The 24,026-nt window shown below is 42.1% G+C and overlaps 1 long non-coding RNA gene across 2 annotated transcripts in view; it reads right to left on the bottom strand.

Annotated features, from left to right (window-relative positions):
• Nucleotides 1–24,026, bottom strand: part of LOC118844992 — a 36,204-nt gene that overhangs the window by 2,198 nt on the left and 9,980 nt on the right. For both annotated transcript variants that reach the window (XR_005009989.1, XR_005009990.1), the window contains one exon: nucleotides 3,137–3,187. This is a non-coding gene — a long non-coding RNA (uncharacterized LOC118844992). The remainder of the gene's footprint in view (nucleotides 1–3,136; nucleotides 3,188–24,026) is intronic.

Raw genomic sequence — 24,026 nt, 5'->3', positions numbered from 1 at the left:
TTCAGAGAGAACACAAACAGAAATTACAAGCATATATTATATAAACAGAGCAAATAAACACAAATCAGTCTATCCATAACAGTACATAGTTACCAGAGAGAAGCACCAACATCTGGGTTTTCAAAGGCAGAGTGGGGGCATTGGGGGTGCTCCAGAGGCTACCCAGAGTCTTGTCTGGTCAAACCACAGGACAGTCTTCCAGTGAGTGAGACCCCCCAAAACAAAATGCCAATCTCAGATCTTATATACCCTGTTCAGGGGCCCTGAGGGCTCAAAGCTGATGCCCTGAGGGCTCAGAGCTGATTTAGCCAAAAGGTATGGGTGCCTGGGGCCTGGGGCCTCACATCTACTTAGTAAAAGGGTATGGGCCTGCCTCTAATCGGGCCTCCCTTTGTTGGTCCCACCTGAGGTCTGTTGAGGGGGTAGGAAGAGTCTTTAATCCCTGATCAGCATCACAAAGGTGTGGGCCTGCCTCTAATCAGGCCTCCCTTTGTTGGCCCCACCTGAGGCCTATTCAATGGGTGAGAAAGATCAGCTGAGTAAGGACTACCCCTATTTTGATTATTTCATAGTGAGCCTGGAGTTCCCAAGTGAAGTAGTAGGTGTCAACAAGAAGATAGGTACCATAGCCTCAGAAAGAGCAAACATCTTGGGATTTTCAACATTGATTGGAACCAAATTCATCTTCTTCAACTTATTGACATGGTACTGCAGGCAGCAAACCATGGCTCAATAATAAGTAACGTTTACATGGCTTGAAGGCTTGCAAAGCTCCTTATATGTGTAATCCCACCTGAGCATCGCAACAACTCTATGTGGCAGATACCATAGGCATTATCATCCCCCTTTAGATTGTGAAGATCACCTGTTGGGATAAGTACCAAACACTGAGGTTGTTTCTTGAATTAAACTGCCAAGCATTCAAACTCTACTGCAGAGAATATAACTCTGATGGGATGGCCACATTGTTTAAATGCCAAATAGATGTTTGTCTAAAAGACTGTTTTGTGGAGAAGTCACCCAAGGCAAGCATTCGTGATAGTCAGAAGAAACAATACAAGGACACTCTCAAAGTTTCTTTGAAGAACTTTGGAATTGATTGTGTGACTTGGGAGACACTGGCACAGGACTGAATGAATGTGACAATTGTTTCTGCTTTGGCCAGAAACCCTGAGGGTCTTCCCCTCTCAAATATTTTTATTTTTATTTTTTTTAAGCTGCTGTTCTTTACCTCACTTCTTATTAAGCCTTAATCACTGAATGGGTGCTGCTTCAAACAAACTGAGACCTGTTAAAGACTTTAGCTTGAAAAGTCCAAGGTCCCCCACTGCATCCTGGGCCATGTCCAGTTGTCCTGATCCATATCTGGCCACTGAACCCAGATGACTCTGGGGGAGAAAGTGAGGCTGGTGACTTTGCACAGCCCTTCCTCACTTAAATCCAATTCACTTGCATGTCATGGCATCACTTCTGTGATGTCATGTTCCTCTTCGAGAACGAAGGACAAAAAGTAGCAGCAACAAGGACACCCTCAAAGTTTCTCTGAAAAACTTTAGAAATGATTATGTGACTTGAGAGACACCGGCACTGAACTGCCCAGCATGGCATATCCTTGTCAAAGAATGTGCTATGCTCTATGAGCAAAGCAGAAATGAAGTAGATCAAAAGAAATGTGAGATGGGCAGATTTAGAGATGTTCACACAGCCTATTTGTGCCCAACCTGTAGTAGAGCCTTCTGAGCTCATATTGCTCTGATCAGCCAGTCAGATACACTGTAATTTGACTCTAACATAGTGATGCCGTTTTGGTCCTCTTCAAGAAAGGACAACGACCAACAAAAATGGAAACTGAAAATTAGAGAATTTAAATCACTTGCCCATGATCACATAACTAGTAAGTATCGGAGAAAGGATTGGGCTTCCTCACAAACCCTGCTTCTATACACTTTAATGTATAATGTTCATCTTCTGACAATACAAGCATCTTGCGGGATATCATAGAGGAAGTTAGAAGATGTTGTCAGGGAACACAAAGAAGTACTGGACCCTCTAACTCAAGGGTGGGAAGACAGGCCCTCCAGCACTGAAAGAATAGAAGGATGATCTGAGGATGAAACTTAGATCAAAGGCCATTGCCTTCTCACTGCCTTTATTTAAATGTGGAACCCAAAGTGACGGGTCAGCTAGGTGGCACAGCGAGTAGAGCACCGGCCCTGGAATCAGGAGTGCCTGAGTTCAAACCTGGCCTCAGACATTTGACACATTTACTAGCTGTGTGACCTTGGGCAAGTCACTTAACCCCAACTGCCCTGCCTTCCCCCCTGCAAAAAAAAAAATTTAAATTAAAAAAAAAATAAATGTGGAATGTGACCAAGGAGCAATGCTTATACTTCACTTCGGTGACTCAGCCTTTTAGGAAGCAATCTAGGAAAGTGGCTCTCTCAGATGCAGGAGCTCAGGAGCCACCTAAAGTCAATGGCATTACCAAGAATTCTGTTAGTCAGTATGGCTCATCTATAGTGGCAGTACAGAATAAGACTTGGAAGATAAGGTCTGTGAACTATCAGACACTGAATGAGAAAACTAAGGTAGAGAAGTACACCACGCCATGACTTCCAGAAGCCCCAGACTATTGGCTGGGCAATCAGTAGTTTTCAGTGTTAAATTTATATGGTGAGTAATATTTGGTCTCCATGGTAGAAGATAAATGAATGAATGGAATTAATTAATTAATTAATTTTAAAAAACCATGAATTAAGCACCCACTACTATATTGCTAAGCATTATGCCAGGTAATAGGGGACACAAATATAAAAGAGAGAATTTTTATTCTAATACAGGAGAGGGTCGAGACAACACATAAAAGGCAGTGGTGGTCAGGAAAAAGCATTTTGATCTGCAGAATCACAGAGATTATGAATGAAGTCATGGGGCAGTTGATTGTCATTGCCATTCCCAGAAGCGTTTAGTCATATTTGATTACTTTTCCTGGAGCAAAATGTGCAAACCAGGATGGGGTCAGAGGGTGTGGGAAGGGGAACCAGCTCAGAAACAGAGCCGTCTGGGTAGCTGAGAGAGATATGAAGCATAGTCTGTTGCTGGCTAGAAATCATGAACTAGTTAAGTTTGTACTCACCAGTCAAGATAGTGTAGCCCCAGGGATGGATTCTGAAGCTTAATGGAATACCTGTGAAGGGAGGAGAAGGAGGAGAATCAACTTTCATCAGTTTTAGTGGGACTCTATAAATTTGAGCACCTACCTCAGCGCATTTCTGGGCTGCACTGTCACTTTTCAGTGGTTATAGAAAAAAGTCATGGGTGACAGGAACTATTTAGAGTTGCTAGTTTTTCTGGATATTCTCTCAGCATTTGTGAAGATATCGGACAGGCACAAGACTTAAGAATATTGGCTCGACTAGAAGCTGCTGCTCTAGAGCTGTCAATAAGTACCAGTTCTATAGAGTTTCTGTTAAGTACATGGGATACATCATATTTCATCCGAGCATCCTAAGACTGTGGAACTCTTCACCTAGCCCCATCCAAAGAACTGTGGGGAGCTGAAAGCTTTTCTAAAATTTGGTAATATCTGCTATCAGAAATCTGCACAGAACTCTAGGCTATCTTCACAAATCTTTTCAAGATATACCCATAGGTACATGATTGAAGGCAGTAGGTGTGGCAAAATAGGCACACATTCATTGCTGTCATAATTACAAGCTTATTTGGTTTGGGGGAAGCACAGCAGAGTGTATGCAATCAAGGTTCCAAAAACAATGAGAACCTTTGACCCAGTGCTTCCTTTGCTATTAAGAATGGAATATGTGTGTGTATATGTATATATATATATACATACATTGATTTATGTATCTAGATATATATTCAATACAAGCCTTAGGAAGTTAAGTTTTCTTGAAGCATTGTCATTTTTCTTTACCCAAAAATGTACTGGGCATAATGATGCTCAATTCTTAGGATGACTTCCTCTCTGCTTTAATTTAATTTTGAAGTTTATTTTTTGAAGCCAACTATGAATAAACTATGTTTATTCCCCTTAACTGTCATCTTACTCCTCCATTTAATCTCATGTTCTAGCCTATTTAAAACTTTTGTTATTCATCATATTAGCTATCCTTTCTAGCTTCATGTCATCTGAACATTTGAAAAGAATGTTAGTCATAGCATACTTATTAACGGTCTGGTTAAAACAGAACAGATCTCTGGGGCATTTAGCTGGAGACATTCGTCTAAGAACAATGAACATTCCTCGGATCTAGTCCTTCAACCAATTTTGAATCCACTTCACTGTATTATCATTTTATCCCCATCCTGAGATGAATTTTCCCAGGGGACAGAGTGCATAATTATGGCTCTGGCATTCAGAGATCCAGATTAAAGTCAAGGGAATTCAGGCTGGAATCAATCAATCAAGTATTTATTAAACTCTTACATGCCAGGCACTGTATTGCGTAGGTTGGAGTCAAATGAAGAGCTTTAAATGCCTGACTGAGTAATCTGTATTTTATCCTAGAGGCTATAACAGGGAGTATCTGAAGGTTTTAGAACCACTTCTGAAGTAGTCTGTTGAATCGAGTATGCTTTTTATGCAGCTACAGCTTCATCCAAACTGGAACCATATCTGGGCATAGGCTCTCTTCTTGACCTTCTTTCCCTGAGTTCTGAGGAAGAAAGGGACTGGAGTACTCCAGGGTTCCCTTGGGAAGCTGTCATCTGCTCAGCCTGCTTCCATACCCCTACCCCAGGAGCTTTGCTAGGTCAGAGATATATTCGAGAGGGCTGGCGGGTTTATGATTGCAAAGAATCAAAAAGAGAAGGGCAAAAAGAAGCATTTGGCCAAACTCTATTCCTGTCTGGAGATCATTAGGCCAAGAAATGTGAGCTGAATACATCACATGTGCAGCGGTGTGGGCTTTGGGAGAGCTGAGTAAGTGCTTTGTGCTGTACATAGATGCCAGCCTAGCAGGTTTGGAAGCAATTTTATACCAGGGGAGCATAATTGGACATCATAGCTGTCTTCCAGCATTTAAATGACTGTCAAGTTGGGGAGGGATTAGACTTGTTCTGTTTGACTCCTGAGGGCAGAACCTGGAGAAATGTGTGAAAGTTGCAAACATGCCAACTTAGACTTTATGTCAGAAAAAACTTCCTAGCTATTAGAGCTGCCCAAAAGTGGAATGGGCTGAGGAGTGTTGAGTTTCCTGTCCTTGGAGGTCTTAAAGCAGTGACTTATTGTCTGATATATTATAGTGGGTGTCCCTTTCATATGTGGGTTGGACTAATATCCCATTCCAATTCTCAGACCCTGTGATTCCATGATTCGAAGTGATGGATATCAGAAGCCTATTGCATTTGCAAATAGTCTACATCCTAACTCCAAACTGGTGTTCTTGACATTGAAGAGCAATGTCACTGATAAGTCCTACGACTGTATATCTGGAACTGGAGATGCAAGGTCACAAGCAAAGTCTCTCTTTTCTGTAACTACTTCAAGTCAATAGGGCATTCCCCTGTTCAACCAGCCTATATGAATTAGCTGTTATTGTTTGCTTAGGTTTTTTGTTAGCAGAGTGATAACTAAGCATCTAGACCTGAGTTGGCATGGAGGCACAAACCATATGAAGTAACCTTATCAGAAAATGTTCCCACAAACATAAACTAAAGACCTTGAGAGCCTACTGCTTGCTGGACCACTGGCAATGTATGCGTGTGTACTTATGAAGGTTTTCTTCACACATTGGTCTCTTGCTTATGCACTGGTGCAGGTATATGTGCATGTTCTTTCAACAAACCTTTACTGGGTACTTTCTAGGTACAAGTTACTATGCTCAGTGCTGTATCACGTGATTCCACGTTTGTGCCTATTTCCATGTTTGTATACTAATTCAATGAACATGTATTGAGCACCTACTTTATACAAGGCCTCCTGCTTGCTGCTAGGAGAATACAAAGATGAATAAAGCACAGTATCCATGGTCAAGCATTTACACGTTAGTAGTCAAGAGAAGACATAAATAAAAATATAATAAAAACTTACAATTCAGGAATTATACTTAAAATGCTTGAAGAGATTGTGGGGATCATCTAGTCTGGGAAACTTTTATCCAGTTTTGTGTCCTGGGCCCCTGTGGCAAGAGTCCGGTGAAGTCTCTGGAGCCCTTCTTAGAACAATGTTTTTAAATGTATAATATAAAAAAAAATACATTGGATTCCAAAGGAAACAAATTTCATTGAAATACAGTGATCAAAATATTTTTTAAAAAATCAAGTTCAAAGATTCCAGACTAAGAACCCCTAATCTAGTGCATTAGATAAGTCAAAACAAAGAGTTATGAAAATTCAAAGCGGGAAGGATCACTTCCTGGAAGAAGATGAAGGGTGCCTCCCTGAAGAAGGTACCATTAGAACAGTCTTGAATGTGGTAGGATTTCAACAGGTACAGATGGAGACACATAGATCAAAGTATCCAGTAATTAGCTGAAAATGCATTGAATTGAACTTACGTGAGAAGCCAGACTTGGAGACACAGATTTATAAGTCATATGTGTTGGAGTACTTTAGGAAGGGATGAGAGTGCCAAAGGAGGGCTTGTTAAAAACTCATATATAAGAGATAGAAGGATGATGAATCATTAAAGGAGATCAAGAAAGCCAGCAGAAGAACCAAAAGAGCAATGTGGCAGGAATCAAGAGAATAGATAGGTAAGTAAGGACATGCACAGACAGTACATACACATATTCAATAGATAGAGGATTACATAAATATATAGACAAGATTAGATCAGGTAAAGCATGTTATGTGCTAGTCACTGTGCTCTGTACTGGGCATACAAGTGTAAGCAAGCAACACTACCTTCAAAGTGCACTTAATAGAGGAAGACAACACGTAGAGTGCCGGAAAGATAGAACACTTGAGGAGAGGACCAGGAAGTCATCTGGAAGCCTGGTTCCCAGGAAGATAAGGAGAAGGACTCATCAGAACTAGAGGCTCTCAAGTAAATGGAATAGTATCAAGAAGGAGATGAAAAGAGGTTTTGGCCAAAGGTATTGGTGGGTGGCTAAAGCAGAGTGGAAGTGCCAGTATTGAAGAGGTTAAGGAATTTTGAAACCAAAGTTGGAGGGGTCACACAACACATCTTGACTGTAAAATGGAGTACAATGTGTATATTCAATATGACCAACAGATGGAGCCCCAACATCATGTCTGGCCTCCAGGGTAAGCCTGGCTCCTTGGCACCACAGGGCTTAACCAGCTCAGCCCTAGATATTGTCTGGATCACTCAGAAGCAAGGAGTGTGGGTGGGCGTGAAGGTGGGAGGGCTCAAAAAAGCTTGGCTGTCTTTCCAAGGCTCTGCACTAATTTGGGGAGCTCTTAAAGCCCATCAGGCATAGCTTCTGTTCCAGAGTCAGAAGGTTTGGGCTAGAGCTTGAAACAGCTCTCCTGGGAAACCTTCGAGAGGAGGTGGTTTGCCGTGACAGGTGGCTTGGCCCTCACTCAGAGACAGGGAATTTTTCCTAGGACCCTTAGGACTTGAAAAAAATATGGCTTCTGCTCCCCACCTTATCCCCTATTTTTTTTTTTACTTCAGTTATCAACACCATTCATTCATCACTTACTTTGTGCAAGGCACTGGGATACAAAGATGAATTTGGTGTGGCCCCTGCCCTCAAGGAGCTTCCAGTAAGGGAAATAAGACATGTACGTGCACACACACACACACACACACACACACACTTATCTACAATATACAATATATGCACATGCATAAAATAAAACAAACTAATAATTTGTTTTAAAACAATGCTTGAAGGTTTGTAAAGCTCTTTCCTCACATTCCTGTGAGATAGTACAAGTGCCACTGTCCTTGATATTTTATGGATGGGGAAATTAAGACTCAGTAGTGTTAAACGATTCTCCTAGGGTCATATAGCTAGTAAGTATCAAAGTCAAGAATTAAACCCAGACCCTCTGTCTCCAAGGAGAGAACTATCCAGCACACCTCCACATCTCTAATAATAAAATACATCAGAGTGAGAACTAGCTTTGAGCTAGCATTAACAGTCATTGCAATGGCCAACCTTGATCCCAGATAAGAGATAAGAAATTTCTCCTCTCCCTTCTTTGCAGAGGCTTCACCCCATGACAGCAAGTACTGTATCTCCTCTGGGGGACGTTCTTTTTATCCTAATGTCAGCTACTGCACTTGCCCCATCCTTAGGGACCATTAGGGTGGCTAGGTGGCACAATGGATAAGAGAGCCAGACCTGGAGTCAAGAAAGACCTGAGTTCAAAACCACCCTCAGATACGTGCTAGTCGTGCAACCTTGGGCGAGTCGCTTGAACTCTATTTGCCTCAGTTTCCTCAGCTGTAAAATGGGAATAATAGCACCTACCTTGCAGGGTCCTTATGAGGATCATATGAAATAGTAAAGTGCTTAGCACAATGCCTAGTATACAGTAGGCACTATATAAATGCTGACTATCATTATGTTGTTTGTTGTTGTTATCCTTTCCCCCTCTTCCCAACTCCCTCAGCAGACCCTTGGGATGCCATCACTCCTCCTTCCCAGGTCCAGTGACCATCAGACCCCTCTCCAGTCATCTTCCCACTTCTCAACAACCCCCACCCCCACCACCACGCTAAGCTTCATGTATCCATCCTCGTCACTCGGCAACCCCAGGACCAGGGACAAAAGGAAACCTACTCGCCATTCCCCACAGTAAAGTTAGGACCAGCCTTTTCCCATCCCTATCTTCTTCGGCCCTCTATTTCCACTGTACCTTCTGGAGGCCTCCTCTATTGCTGGATTTTGAAAGAGAGGAACTGAGTTCAAATCCTGACTGCCGATTACAAGTTGTGTGGCCTTAGGCAAGTCTCTTCACTTTTCTGGGCCTCAGTTTCCACAAACAAGGGAGTTGGCAGGAAGATAATATACAAGATGACTACAACAATATAAATGAAAACAATAATAATGAAACTGAAACCTAACCATCTTGGTCCCAGGGGAGAGATGAGAAAATGAAGCTCTCTCCTTTCCTTGCCAGACGTAGGGGACTATGAGCACGGAATATTTTATAAACTGTCAGACTTTGTTAGTGTATTGGTTAGTTTTAGTAAACTTTTTTTCTTTTTCTTTTATTATAAGGAATGAATAACTGGATGGGATATATAATATATATTTTATATATACATATATATATTTAAAAATTAAGGAGCTACAAAAACAAAAGCTATCACTAAAAATATTTAAACAAGGAGGATGAATTAAATGATTCACCAAATAGGTCACTTCCAGCTCCAAATGTATGATCCTTTGAGCCCAGATCTCTTCTCACATTCCTCCAGTCTTCTGGTGCTCAGTGAAATCTAGCTTTCTCCTAAAGACTCCATACCTCCCTACTCTATCCAACACTGACTGTTCCTTTTCTTGCACTCCCTAACTCGCAGAACCAAGAGGAGCAGGTTGTGTTCCATGACCCCGTTTGCTGCTTTTAGTCCCTCCACCACCACCATTATGTGGCAACCACCTTCCAAGTTCTCTTCATCCTGTCTAAGTCCTTATTGCTATCACCTATGGACTATGTTCTCCTCAATAAGGTTAGTCCCTGGCTCATAAGCTTCTTCTCTAGTCCAGTCCCTTCTCCCTTCAAACAACTTGACCTCAAGGTTTCTCCATCTTCTCAGCTCCTGTAATTTCTGTCTCTTCTATCTCAGATACCTGCAGGAGTAGTCATATCTTAGAAATCCTGTCCCATCTCCCTCAATCTCCCAATACTAAATTTACCCTGAGTACTATAAATCTTCCACCCAGACTTGGCCCTGATCATTCTACCCTGATTAGGGACCAAAGGGGCAGTTCTGGATTTTTATCCCAAACTCTCTAGTGAAGGAAACACCAAGCAGTCAGGCTTGGAGAAGGGGCCAAGAATTGCAGTGTCTTCAGCAACATACAATTATAATATCCCCTCTTAAACTAATGATAGTGAGGGGTGAGGGTGAGGGTGGAGATGAAGATCATTCCTTCCAGGCAGGAGGAATATTCCAGCACATACTTTATTCAGGATATTGTCACAGGTACAAAGAGTCTAGTTGTATGCAGCTGGAATATACAACTCAGAAATCTCTGGGCCTCCAGTCTTCTATCTAGAACCTTCTTTCCTCTCCTTTCCCTCTCCATTCATCTCAGGAATCAGTATAGAGTAAGTACAGGGAGGGTAGTCTCCCTACCTGTCTCAGTCTAGCAAAGAGTTTTTAATAATAGCTAAAAATAAATAGAATTTACATAGCACTTTAAGGTTTGCAAAGTACTGTATGTTATATTAACTTTTTTTGTGCTACCAACCCCTTTGTCAGTCTAGTGAAGCTTATGCACTCCTCAGAATAATATTTTTAAATGCATAAAATAAAATACATCAGATTACAAAGAAAATACATAATATTAAGATACAGTTATAACACAATTTTTTAAAGTTCGTGGTTCTCAGGTTAAGAATTCCTCATCTGGTCTCACTCCCTTGTTTTGAAAAGGCAAACTAACTTGCCTCCTGACTCTTAGCCTAGGTTACTTTCCATGGTACCACGAGGTACCCCATATCCCTCTCTTCTCTGGAGGTGGGAATTGGTAAACGGTGCTGTTGCTGCTCTATATGTCTCCCTCCTTCCTCCCCAGGCAAAAAGAGGTCAATCTGAGTTTTCCTACCCAGGCCCAAGCTCCAATGATTTTATATTCCCTGAAGGTCTTGAGGTGGCAGCTTTGAAGATTCAGCCCAGGCCCCACAGTGGGTGAAAGATGAATTGGCAGACAGAGTGTTTGTCCATAAAAGACAGCTGTGCTTATTATTCCTTCTATTCCTAGCGCCTGACTTTAAGCAGGAAGTCACTTTCAGCCCTCTCCAGCAGAGAGAAGACCTTTCCAGCCTAGTCACTGTCATCTCGGCCCACAAACTCCAGATCCAAAGCTCTTAGGCAATGGTTACCTCTGAGTGTGGGGCAGCTAGGTGAACAGTGTATAGAGTGCCAAGCCTGGGGTCAAGGAGACTCATCTTTGTGAGCTCAAATCTGTCCTCGGACACTTAATAGCTGTGTGACCCTGGGCAAGTCACTTAACCCTATTTGCTTCAGTTCCTTATCTGTAAAATGAGCTGGAAGGAAATGGCAGACCATTCCAGTGTCTTTGCCAAGAAAATTCCAAAGAGGGTCATGAAGACTCAGACATGACTTAAACAACTGAACAACAAAATCTGTTATTCAACTATGTCTGATTCTTTGTGACCCCATGGACCATAACTTACCAGGCACCTCTATCCTCCACTATCTCTCAAAGTCTGTCCAAATTCATGTTTGTTATTTCCATGACACTATCTATCCATTTCACCCTCTGCTGTTCCCTTTTCCTTTTGCCTTCAATCTTTCTCAACATCAGGGTCTTTTCTAATGAATCCTGTCTTCTCATTATGTGGCCAAAGTATTTAAGCTTCAGCTTCAGTATTTGACCTTCTAGTGGATAGTCTGAATTAATTTCTTTAAGTATTGACTGATTTTATCTCCTTGATATCCAAGGGACTCTCAAAAGTCTTCTCCAGCACCACAATTTGAAAGCATTGACTCTGTGGCATTCAGCTTTCCTTTTAGTCTAATTCTCACAGCCATATATTGCTACTAGAAAAACCATGGCTTTGACTATGTGGACCTTTGTCAGCAAGGTGAGGTCTTTCTTTTTTAGTATGCTTTCCAGATTTGTCATAGTTTTCCTTCCAAGGAGCAAGAGTCTTAATTTCATGGCTGCAGCTGCCATCTGCAGTGATGCTGAAGCCCAAGAACATACAATCTGACACCGTTTCCATTTCTTCTCCTTCTGTTTGCCAGGAAGTAATGGGACTAGTTTCCAAGATCTTAACTTTTTTGATGTTAAGCTGTAAGCCAGCTTTTAAACTCTCCTCTTTTACCCTCATCAAGAGGCTTCTTAATTCTTCTTCACTTTCTGCCATCAGAATGGGACCATCTGCACATCTGAGATTATTGATATTTCTCCTGGCAACCTTAATTCTGGCTTTTGATTTATCTAGTCTGCCATTTCACATGATGTACTCTGCAGAGAAGTCAAGTAAATACCAATTAGTTGTTCTATGCTTAGTTCTCACTATTGCTTTTTGGTCCAAATACAGGTTCCTCAGAAGACACAAGCAAGATGATCTGGTGCTCCCATCTCTTTGAGAACTTGCCACGTTTTGTTGTGATCCACAAAATCAAAGGCTTCAGTGTTGCCAATGAAGCAGAAGTAGATGTTTTTTCTGGAATTCTCTTGCTTTCTCCATAATCCAGCAAATGTTGGCAATTTGGTCTCTTGTTCCTCTACCTCTGAAACCAGCCTGCTCTTCTGGTAGTTCTCAGTTCACATATTGCTGAAGACTAGCTTGCAGCATCTCAAGGATAACCTTGTTGGTATGAAATGAGTGCAATATTTTGGCAATTTGAACATTCCTTGGCTTTGCCCTTCTTTAGGATTAGAATGTGAAACTGATCTTTTCCAATCCAGTGGCCTCTGTCGACTTTTCCAAATTTGCTGGCATAGTGAATGCCGCACTTCAACAGCATCCTCTTTTAGGATTTTAAAAAACTGGGCTGGAATGCCATCATTTCCATCAGCCTTATTGTTAGCAATGCTTCCTAAGGTCCACTGAACTTCGTTCTCCAGGATATCTGACTCTAGATCAGTAACCGCACCATCTTGGTGACTGGTGATGTTAAGAACTTTTTTGTACAGTTCTGTATATTCTTGCCACCTCTTCTTACTCTGCTTGTTTTAAGGCCCTACCATTATTGCCTCTTATCACGTCTATTTTTGCATGCAACGTTCCCTTGATATCTCTAATTTTCTTGTAGAGATCCCATTCTATCCTTTTCTTCTATTTCGTTGCATTCAAGCTCCTTTAAGAGAACCTTCTTCTCTCTCCTTGCTGTTCTCTGGAATTCTGCATTCAGTTGGATATATCTTTCCATTTCTCCTTTGCCTTTTGCCATCTTTCTTTCCTCCGCTGTTTGTAAAGCCTTGTCAGACAGCCATTTTACTTTCTTGCTCTTCTTCTTTAGGACGCTTTTTGCTGTAGCCTCCTGCACAATATTGAGAACCTCTGTCCATAGTTCTTCAGGCACTCTATCTACCAGACCTAATCCCTTAAATCTATTCTTCATTTCCACTTCATATTCATAAGGGATATTATTTAGGTTATGCCTACAGAGTCTGATGGTTTTCTCTACTTTCTTCAGTTTGAGTCTGAATTTTGTGATGTCCACTTGAATTTTTTGATGTCCACATGTAGAGATACCTTTTGGGTTGAAAAAGAGTGTTTGAAAAAGAGTATTTGCTATGATTAGCAAGTTATCTTGACAAAATTTTATCAGTCTCTGTTCTGCTTCATTTTGTTTTTGGCAGGGCAATTAGGGTTAAGTGACTTGCCCAAGGTCACACAGCTAGTACTTGTGTCAAGTGTCTGAAGTCACATTTGAATTCAGGTCCTCCTGATTCCAGGGCTGGTGCTCTACTCACTGCACCACCTAGCTGCCCTTCCTGTTTCATTTTGTACTCCAAGGCCAAACTTGCCGTTAATTCCTAAAATGTTTTGATTTCCTACTTTAGCATTCCAATCCCCTTTGAAAATGTGACATCCTCTTTTTTTTGGTGTTATTTCTAAAGATGTTGTAAATCTTCACAGATCTAATCAACTTTGGCCTTTTTGGCATCAGTGGTTAGAGGACGGATTTGTATTGCTGTGATGTTGAGTGGTTTGCCTTGGATTCTAACAGATGCCATTCTGTCATTTTGGAAATTATGCCCCAGTACTGCTTTTCTCTTCTTTTTATTGACTATAAGGACTACTCCATTTCTTCTAAGGGATTCTTGCCCACAGTAATATATGTAGTAATCACCTGAATTAAATTCATCCATTCTCTTCCATTAAGTTCTCTGACACCCAAGATATCAATGTTTAATCTTTCCGCCTCCTATTTGGCCACATCCAGCTTATCTTGGTTCATAGATCTTGTGTTCCAGGCTCCTATGCAATATTGATCTTTACACCATTGGACTTTCCTTCCGTCATCAGATGCATCCATCGCTGAGCTTCCTTTGGGCTTTGGCCCAGCCACTTCTTTAGTGCTGGAGCTACTGGAGGTTGTCTTCCACTCTTCCTCGTAATATATCAGACACCTTCTGACCTGAGGGGCTCATCTTCTGATGCCATCTCTTTTATCATCTCAATACTGTCCATGAGGTTTTCTTGGCAAAGATACCGGAGTGGTTTGCCATTTCCTTCTCTATTGAGGTCACCTTTTGTCAGAATTCTCCACTATGACCTGTCCGTCTTGGGTAACCCCGCATGGCATAGCTAATAGTTTCGCTGAGCTATGTAAGCTCCTCCACCATGACAAGGAAGTGATCCAAGATAGCAGTGATCCAGGGTAATAATAAAGGTGACAGTTGGAATTGTGTTTGGGGTAGGGTAGGTTTAGAATTAGAGCCATAGAAGGGAAAAACCACCACCACCAACAACAACAAAGGTAGAGAGACTACACCAAAGGGGATTCGCATGGATCAGTGACCCCAAACTTCAGGAAGCCAAAGACACTAGAGGGCAGGAAAGAAACAAGCACCTATTAAGTGCCTACTACATACCAAGCTCTGTGCTAAGTACTTTACAAATATTATCTCATTTGATCCTCACAAAAACTCTGCAAGGTCAGTGCCATTTTTATCCCCATTTGATGGTTGAGGAAACTGAGGTAGACAGATGTTAAGTAGCTTGCCCAGGAATACACAGCTAGTAGTGCCTGAGGTCAAAATTAAACTCAGGTCTTTCTGACTGTAGGCCCAGTGCTCTATCCTTGCCAGCTTCCTTTTCCCCAAAGGAGACTTAAATCCATCAAAGATCCTACAGGGATGCTTCAGAGAAATCCTAAACCTCAGAGCTTCAGAAGTAACGTAAGCCTATATTTCCAGAGACTAGGAGATTGGAAACTGAAAGTTTAGTCTGCATACAGGGTGCCTGGATACCTCAATTCTATCCCCCGTGGGGATAAGGCCATGAGACTGGAAGCATGTGTGAATTCAGTCAAGCCCAGGGGAAGTGAACAACAGTTATTTATTTACTGACCCAAATACCCAGGCACAAATTACCTGCCACCTAAATTCCAATATTTAGAGTGACAAGCAATGGTAGCTAATGCCATACACACTGTATCAATGTAATCGATCATCATAGGACACTGGAGGCCTGACTTCAAATCCTGTTTTAAATTCTAATTAGCTGAGTAACTATTGGCAAGTCACTTAACCTCTCCTAGCCTCAGTTTCCTCATCTGTAAATTGGAGACAATAATTACACTTCCTTCATGAAACTGTTGTTAAGATCAAATAAGATATGTAAAGTGCTTTGAAAATCTTAAAATGTTATGTAAACACTAGTCATAATGCACAATTATTGCTATTCATCGACAACTCATCAATTATTCATCAATTCATCACTGTCATTATGATTTTTGTTACTGGCTTCCGGGTCATTGCCATTCCTTTCTCCAGAAGGTATTTCACAGGACTTCCCTTTATACTCACTCACTCCATTTCAGTCAGACAGGGTCATTAGCTCTAGGAAGGAAGGAAGGAAGGAAGGAAGGAAGGAAGGAAGAAACAAAAAGAAAGGGGGGAGGGAGGAAGGAAGGAAGGAAGAGAAAGAAAGAAAGAAAGAAAGAAAGAAAGAAAGAAAGAAAGAAAGAAAGGACAGAAAGAAAGAGAGAAAGAAAGAAAGAGAGAAAGAAAGAAAGGAAGGAAGGAAGGAAGAAAGAAAGAGAAAGAAAGAGAGAAAGAAAAAGAAAGAAAGAAAGAAAGAAAGAAAGAAAGAAAGAAAGAAAGAAAGAAAGAAAGAAAGAAAGAAAGAAAGAAAGAAAGAAAGAAAGAAAGAAAGAAAGAAAGAAAGGAAGAAAGAAAGAGTCTCTCTTGCCTCCTTCAGTCATCCTGGATCACTGCTACCTGGCTGGCAAAGTTGCTACTCAGCATCTCATCAGCTGGCAAAGATATGATTTAATTCAGTACTTCAGGAGATCCCAGGTCAAAACCCCACCAGTTCAGCTGATTTGTGTAAGTTACTGTAACTAAAAAAAAATCATCTGCTTTCCATATGTCTGGAGATGAGGCTGGTCCAGACTGGTCCTCAGAAAGCAGGCACACAATTTATCATTGGGCCCAAAGAGCATGCATGGTAAGACCTGCGTCACTTGCCAGTATGACGGGTTACCCCCACACCACAGTGAAGCAAGCCAGGAAGGACCAGCCAGTAGAAAGAGAGAGATGATGAAGGGGTCTCCTACCCTATAATTATTTCTGAAATTATATTGATAATAATGAGAGCTAATATTTACAAAAGACTTTAAGGTTCTCAAAATACTTTACATGTGTTACCTGATCTGGACCTCATGACAATCCTGTGAGGCAGGTGCTATGAATTATCCCCATTTTACAGATTTGAAAACTGAGAAGTTAAGTGACTTGCCCAGCCTTACACAGTCAAGTAAGAGCCCAAGATTGGTTTTGAATTCAGGTCTCCTTGACTCCCAGTCCAGCATGCTGTCCAGTGGGCCACCTATTACAACAGTTATTCACACTGTCCCAGTAGAGTTTCAATTAGGAGTGTGTGAGGGAACAATATGGCACCTTTACCTTGACAGGAGAAGTGTGAGAGTCGGGGGTAGGGTGAGGGAATAAACCTTAGTTCAGAGATCAGGATTTAAACTCTTTTAGAATGGGGAAAATTCAATCCCAAGGACTTTGGGGCAGAATACATGCTAGCATTTTTCTTTTGGTCTTCAATCCAGTGTTCATACCTGTATCAGCATGTCCCTGGCCCCTTTTCTCTGTCTTTGTCTCTGTCTCTGTGTGTCTCTGCCTTTCTCTATATGTCTGTGTCTATCTCTCTGCATCTCTATTTCTCCATTTATCTGCCTCCATGATTCTGTCTCTATTCCTGTCTGCCTGTGTCTGTCTGCCTGCATCTGTCTGTCTGCCTGTCTCTCTCTCCTTCTCTCTCTCTCCCTGCCTTTCTCTCTCTCTCTCTCTCTCTCTCTCTCTCTCTCTCTCTCTCTCTCTCTCTCTCTCTCTGTCTCTCTGTCTCTCTCTCTCTCTCTCTCTCTCTCTCTCTCTCTCTCTCTCTCTCTCTCTCTCTCTCACACACACACACACACACACACACACACACACACACAAACACACTCATCCCAAAGTAGCTGTTAGCTGTAACCTCTCACTCTCTCTTTGATGTGGGCCCCACCCTGGAACTCCTTCTTAATGCAGGCCCTCCCAGCCAGTCTCCCCTTCCTCTCCAGCTGTTCTGAGGCCATATGCACAGGAGGCCCAGATGTGTCTGGCCCACACATGTCAGGTGGGGGAAGGAGAAGAAGGCTTGGGGAAGGGGACTTTGAACCAAGCTTTACCAGCCCCAAGTCTGATTCCCATCTCAATCTCCATGCCCACCTTCATCTATCCTCAGAATCTGTCAGCCTATTTGTACACATGCTCTCTTCCAGTAGTTATTCAGGTCCTCATCATGGCTTCTCCCAAGATCATTCTTACCCTGCCTCCCCCTCTCCACATATCCCTTCATGTAATATAGCTACAGCTTTCTAGTTAGTTCAGAAATTAACTAAACGCTCTCTATACCAACAGTGACATTTGCCTTAGAGGTGGTCCTTCTTATTCCTGCCATCAGGGAAAAACCATCACTTCTTCTTCCCCTCCCCACCACCTTATGAACTTTCCTCTTTTAGCCCATCTATTGTTCTCCCTCCCCTGCTATCTTGTAGTAAAAGACTTCCTGAGCTGAGGTTACAACTATACAATTTGAGATTGGATGGGTGTCTCAGTGTCAAGGCCCCCAGCTGATGTTCTCAACATATGTGACCCCTAAGTCATTTACCCTCCCTGAGCTTCAGCTTCCTCGTCTATAGAATGGCATAATAATAGCACCAACCTCATAGGGTTGTTATGAAGCTCAAATGAGATAATGTATATAAAGTACTTTGCAAAAGAATAAGACATATTTTTGGACACAGCAATGCAGGAATTTGTTTTGTTTGACTATGCATATTTGTAACATGTGTTTTGTTTTTCTTTTTTTTCCAGAAGCAGGGGGAGTAGGAAAGAGAGAAAAGAAATGTTTAATTGAAAAAATAAAATTGAATCAAGTGCTCTGTAAAACCTTAAAGCACTATACAAATGTGAGCTATTATTTTAACATGTGACTACACAGATTCCAAAAGTCCAGGTTCTTCAGTGACCAAGCTTGGGGTCCTCAACAAAAAAGATCCAAGCCTAGAGTTTCTCTTTCTCAGATCTGAGCCTGACTTCATTAGGCTCTACTAATCAATCAGTCAACACCTGTTTATTAAGTACCTTCTGTATACCAGGCTCTGGGGTCACAAGGATAAAAAGGAAGCAGTGCTTACCTAATTCAAGGAGCTCCCATTCTCTTGGGGGAAGACATCATATATTTAAATAAATATAACCCTGTTACAATCCATGAGTCTTCATCAGATAGGATCTCAGTCCTGAGATTCCTGGCTTGGAAAGCCTTGTGAACTCAAGACATCTATAGATATGGGGTCCTCAGTAGGTACCAGATATATTTCAGGAGATGCTCTCTATGAACCAGCCAAAACATTTCTGAGGGGAGAAGATGACTATGAACAGGAGAATGATGGCAACCCTGGCTTAACTTGACAAAATACATAGACCTGGAGAAAGTTGTTTGGACTGTGCAGAGCAGAGGTGAAATATGAAAAGCCAATTTAGCAGACCCTCAAACTGTTGTATGTTTTAATGGGTTTTAAGTCTCAGACTCTTGGGTACTCTAAATTTTTGTGTCAGTGCAGACTTGTGAAGCTTTGTGCTAAGTATTTCTTTTGCATGTTGGAAATAAATAGCTTTCCCATATTTTATTAACCTTGCACAATGAGTGCCTTCCTGTTCCACCTGCTTTGGGGAGATCCTAGACATAAGGCAAAACCTAAGCTTTAAGTAATTCTGTGCTCCCCTCTCCCCCAGGCTCCATGATGGAAGTGTAAAGAACTAAAAATATTAGAGAAAAAGAGCCTGAGCTTTCTTTTAGGCAATCAAGCTCCTCCAGGATTGAACTCACTACATGTGCATGGTTCCAGAGTTGAGAAGGGCTCGTTAGTGGAAAAGAAGAGGATTCAGCTCCTCAGACCTCTGGGTTAAATAAGTATATGCAGCATATACTCAAATGTATCTTTCAGTTAAAAGATTTCAGTAGTCTCTTTCAGGGTTGAGAGAGAATGCTTGTCTCTTTGAAATACAAATCCCAGGATGCCAGTCATCATTTGTCCCATTACATCTGTCCTTAGAGTTTAGAATTTTACAATTCTTTGCAAAATCAGGGGGCAGTGCACCTGACATCTTGAATTATATTCTATAGCATCAAGTTATATCAGTGTTTAACAGAACAAAGATGATTAACCCAGTGTCCCAGGTAATCACCTTGAAGACAGTGTGATATTACAGAAAGATTACTGATCTAAGAGTCAGGAACACCTGAGTTCAAATTTTGCCTCAAACACTTAACTAATTCTGTGACCCTGGATAAGTGACTTAACCTCTCCGTGCCTCCTCTGTAAAAATTAGAGTGTTAGATTCTATGGCATCTAAGGTCTCTTCCAACTTTAAATCCATAGATTTAGATCCTATGATTCTATGAAATACAAGACCACTTTGGGAGGGAAAGTAAGAAGAGCTGGGGCTCCACAGACACCATGCAGCTCCATCCAGCTGGGTGCCCATGCAGTGACAAACATTAAACAGCAGCCTAGCTCTGCTGTCAGCCCATAGGGCTGAGACAGAGGTGAACGATGACAAGTAGTTCTGGACTGGGAAGGGAGTGGGGTTATTCACTCTGCAAAAGATGGAACTAGGATTCCCTTCCTGTCCCCTTTGGGTTCCAGAAGACACCTCAAGAGTCTTCTATGACCCTTCAGTTGGGCTGCGGACAAAACCAGAATCATCAAGGGCAAGGGAAAGCCTGAAGCCACATCCAGATTTTCATGTGATCATGGGACTTCAAGTCCAAAATCATCCAGGCCCAACATTTTGATGATGATGAGAAAATATAGATCAGTTGGCCAATGCAAACTCATAGAGCTGAAGTGATTTCCCCAAGGTCACACACGTTTCAAGGAAAAGAACTGAGATTTGAACTCAGATCATCCGACTCCAAACCACAGCTCTTTCCAACGTAACCACAGTGCTCAGGAAACAGGAGACGCTCAGCCAGCATTCAGGCTGCTGGGAGAAAAGAAAGACAGGATCACTACAAGGAGAGGAAAGCAGCAGCAACAAAGGTATCTAAGTTAGGTTTAAGCTATCCCCCAGGTGAGCAGTGATAGCAGTAGGTTTTCAGATTACCCAGTTCAGGTCCATAATCCCTCCAAGGGCTGCGGAACAGAACAGAAAACAATCCTCGCCTCCCCTCCAAAAACAGAAACTCAGTATCCGTCTCCTCAGCTCAGTCTCTGAGTTATGCTAGGAAAGGAAAGATTGGAGCATTAAAGCCCCCATCAAGCACTGGGTTCCTTTGGATTCCACCCCCATCTCAGCAAGACTGGAGAAGGCTCGTTTCGGACGTGTTCTCCCATGCAGGGAGCTGAGGGAAGAATTCCAGCCATTTCCTCTGAGCTGCTTGGTATGTGGCCTGGTCACTGACTCTGACCATAGTTGAGGCCTATTCTGGGGAACTTGACTGATGGCTTGGTGAAATCTGGAGAGTATAGGGTTAATTGTCAGCTGTAGCTGGCAACAGGATAGGCCTCAGTTTCCGGAATTTAGCACACAGTCTGGGCTGGGTCAGGGACTCCCAACCAGGGTGTCCTGAACCCTCTGCCATTCCCCTCCCACACACACACACACACACACACACACACACACACACACACACACATCCTACAAACACACCCTTTCCCTTCCCAGAAAAGCTAACCCTGGCTTCTCCCTGCATGGACTAAGCCCAGCACTACTGCTGGTGGACCTTGAGCTCCTTCCTTCTCTGGCATGAAGTCGTTCCTCTCCCTCTCCCTCCCCTTCCTCAGCTCCTCCTAAACCCAAAGCCTGCTGTAGATTTGTGTGGGCCTCAGTTACCCCTGACATCATGGGCTTATGTTTTAGTAGAAAAAGTCCTGGGTCAAGAATCAGAGACCTCAGGCTTAAATCCCAGTTTTGCTATTCATAGGTGACCTTGGACAAGTCTACTAACTTCCCTGAGTCTCAGTAACCTCATTCTTCCAATGACAGTCAGATTATTTGATCACAGAGGCTTCCTCTAACTCTAAAAGGATCACCACACTAACAACTACTCTTTTCAAAGGTTACAAGCCTGCATCAGCACCACTCCCATGACCATGGTCACTAGTGGTTTGTTAGGTAAACAAATCCTACTCCTTTCCATGGTAAGATTTGAGAGACCCCAAGAAAGCCCCTTGTCCCCTATTGGCCTTTCAAATATCTGACTTTCCATGATAGTTCTCTCCTTCTTTGGGCAAAGCTGCAACAGGCACCTGGTCAACAAAGCTTTGCCTTAGGGCAATGACATCTAGGGGAGAGTCACTTCTTCTAGGTGTTCACTTCCTTGAATGACCACCATCCTGGTGCCTAGACTCCCAGCCTTGTCATTTGGCCACAACCTTTCTCAGAGTACCCCACCCCACAGTCCAGTCACTGTGCCTGCTTCCCACCCCTACCCCCCGTACCTCCCAACCCCACAAATTCCCAGAGTTTTTCAGCAGGCTTACCTAATGTGTGGGGGCATGCGTGCGCGCGTGCGCACGCACGCACGCGCGCACACACACACACACACACACTCTTAATTTTATCAGGTGAAAAAAATCCCTGGTTATGATTTTCTCTTTGGATTAAGCATTTTCCTTTCTGGGCTCTTGTTTGAATGTGCAAGTTTCCCAAGCAAAAGGGACACCTTGCCACAATAACATGAAAGATGAGGCAATGAGTGTGAGAGCAATGAGGAGGCTGGAGAGGAGGAGGAAGCACTAAGAGAGGGAAAGGATACAGAAACAGGAGGAGGGAATGAAGAGGAAGCTGCCTGTCGAGGCAGAGATAAATTTTTATTATGCCTTTATAATTCCTTTACCCCCACACTTAGGTGAGAAGATGAAATGAAACTTTAGCACACAGATTGGAAAGCTCTGAGTTACACCGGATCACAACTGGCCAGTTTAGTTTTGTTTGGTTTGGTGTTTTTTTTCTTTTTTTCCCGACAGGACACCCAGTGACCCATCTGACTCTTCTGCACTATCTGAACTATCTGGCCTTTTGCAGCTTCCTGGGGGAAGCTTTCAATCCCAGCTTCCCACTGACTCTCTTAGCCTTTGGCATTCCTAGAGGCCAAGGACCAGTCCCAAATTCTTTTCTCCCATATGAACATCAAGCCCCATAAATCACAGTGATACCAGATCCAACAATAGACTTGCTTTAAATACCTCCGCTCCAGCTGGGGAATGTACATACAAGATCATCCTTCCCCACACCCTCCTCTACAAATCTTTCTGCCATTAATGTAGTCAAGCCCCTTTTAGGTAGTGGAGAGTATTTCACTTCTAACAAGGCTGGCCTGATTTCATCCCTTCCATCTCCTGGATTTGCTAGGCTTTGTCTGAGCTTCTACACAACTTGTCTCTATTGACCCTAGACCTAAAAAGCCAGCAGAAAATAACACATTCACTTTCTGCATACTTACCTTGTCCCAACTCCCCTTCCCTGTCATCCACTTTTCCCAAAGGACTCTACCAAGGACCTCAGCCCAGAAGATACTCAGTTAATAATCAATGAGGATGAGCTAAAGTGCTCTCTTCAGTATTTCTATGTCACCAGCTAATATCCTTTACCCTAGGAGTGTTGTCAAGGAAGGGGTAAAGTTATTGTTTTCCTAAATTAAATCAAACTTTTAAAATTTTCAATGTTTTAACATACCTTTTTGTTAACTCTTGGGGAATGGTTAAACAAAATATTATATGAAAATTTAAAATATGAAGTTGCATGGAATACAACACAGAAGATTTAGAGTCAAGAAGAGCTAGGTTCAAATCCTGCCCCTGATACATATAAGCTATGTGACCTTAGGAAAGTCACAGACTTCTCAGGGCCTCAGACTACTCTCTCAAACTACGAGTTGCAGAGGTTGTCAATCTGCATGAGGAAAGGGATTTTCCACACCAGGAATTCTCCACATTAATAGTTCCTCACATTAATGAAATCACAGGTCCACCTACACATATACATACACACCCATGTGCACACACACACACACACACACACACACACACACACACATTGGTAATGGAACATCTATTATCATGCTGTAACAAATGACCAGAGTGAAAATTTCAAAGAAATACGGGAAGACTTATATGAAGTAATACCAAGTAAAGAAAACAGGACTAAAAAAACTATGTATATAAACTATAATTATGAAATTATAGAGATTAATGAAACAGAAAATCCATATTAAATGGGGTTTTTTGCTTTGTTACAAGGAAGGGCTCAATGCAGAGGGAGGCATATTTCTAGATATTCGACACAACACTTATTAAGCACTTACTACATTCAGGAATTATGCTAGGAGGTAGGAATACAAAGACAAAAATGAAAACAGCCCTTTTCCTCAAGGAGCGTACAATCTACTCAGGGAAAGGGGAGGACAGAAGAGGAATAACACGTACACAGATAACGTGGTACCATAGAGAGAGTTCTGAATTTGGAGCCAAAGGATATCCATTCAAATCCCAATTCTGCTGCCACTTAATTGTGACCGTAAGCAATCATGAAACCTCTATGATCCTTAGCTTTTTCATACATAAAATGAGAGATTGAATTAGATGATCTCCAAAGTCCCTTCCGGCTCTAAATCTTCAGTCTCATGAGTAAATACAAAGTAATTTCAAAAGA

This window comes from Trichosurus vulpecula, chromosome 3, assembly GCF_011100635.1.
Source record: "Trichosurus vulpecula isolate mTriVul1 chromosome 3, mTriVul1.pri, whole genome shotgun sequence".
Classification (NCBI taxonomy): domain Eukaryota; kingdom Metazoa; phylum Chordata; class Mammalia; order Diprotodontia; family Phalangeridae; genus Trichosurus; species Trichosurus vulpecula.
The sequence above is the reverse complement of the archived record's forward strand: the minus strand, read 5'-3'. Positions and strand labels throughout refer to the sequence as shown.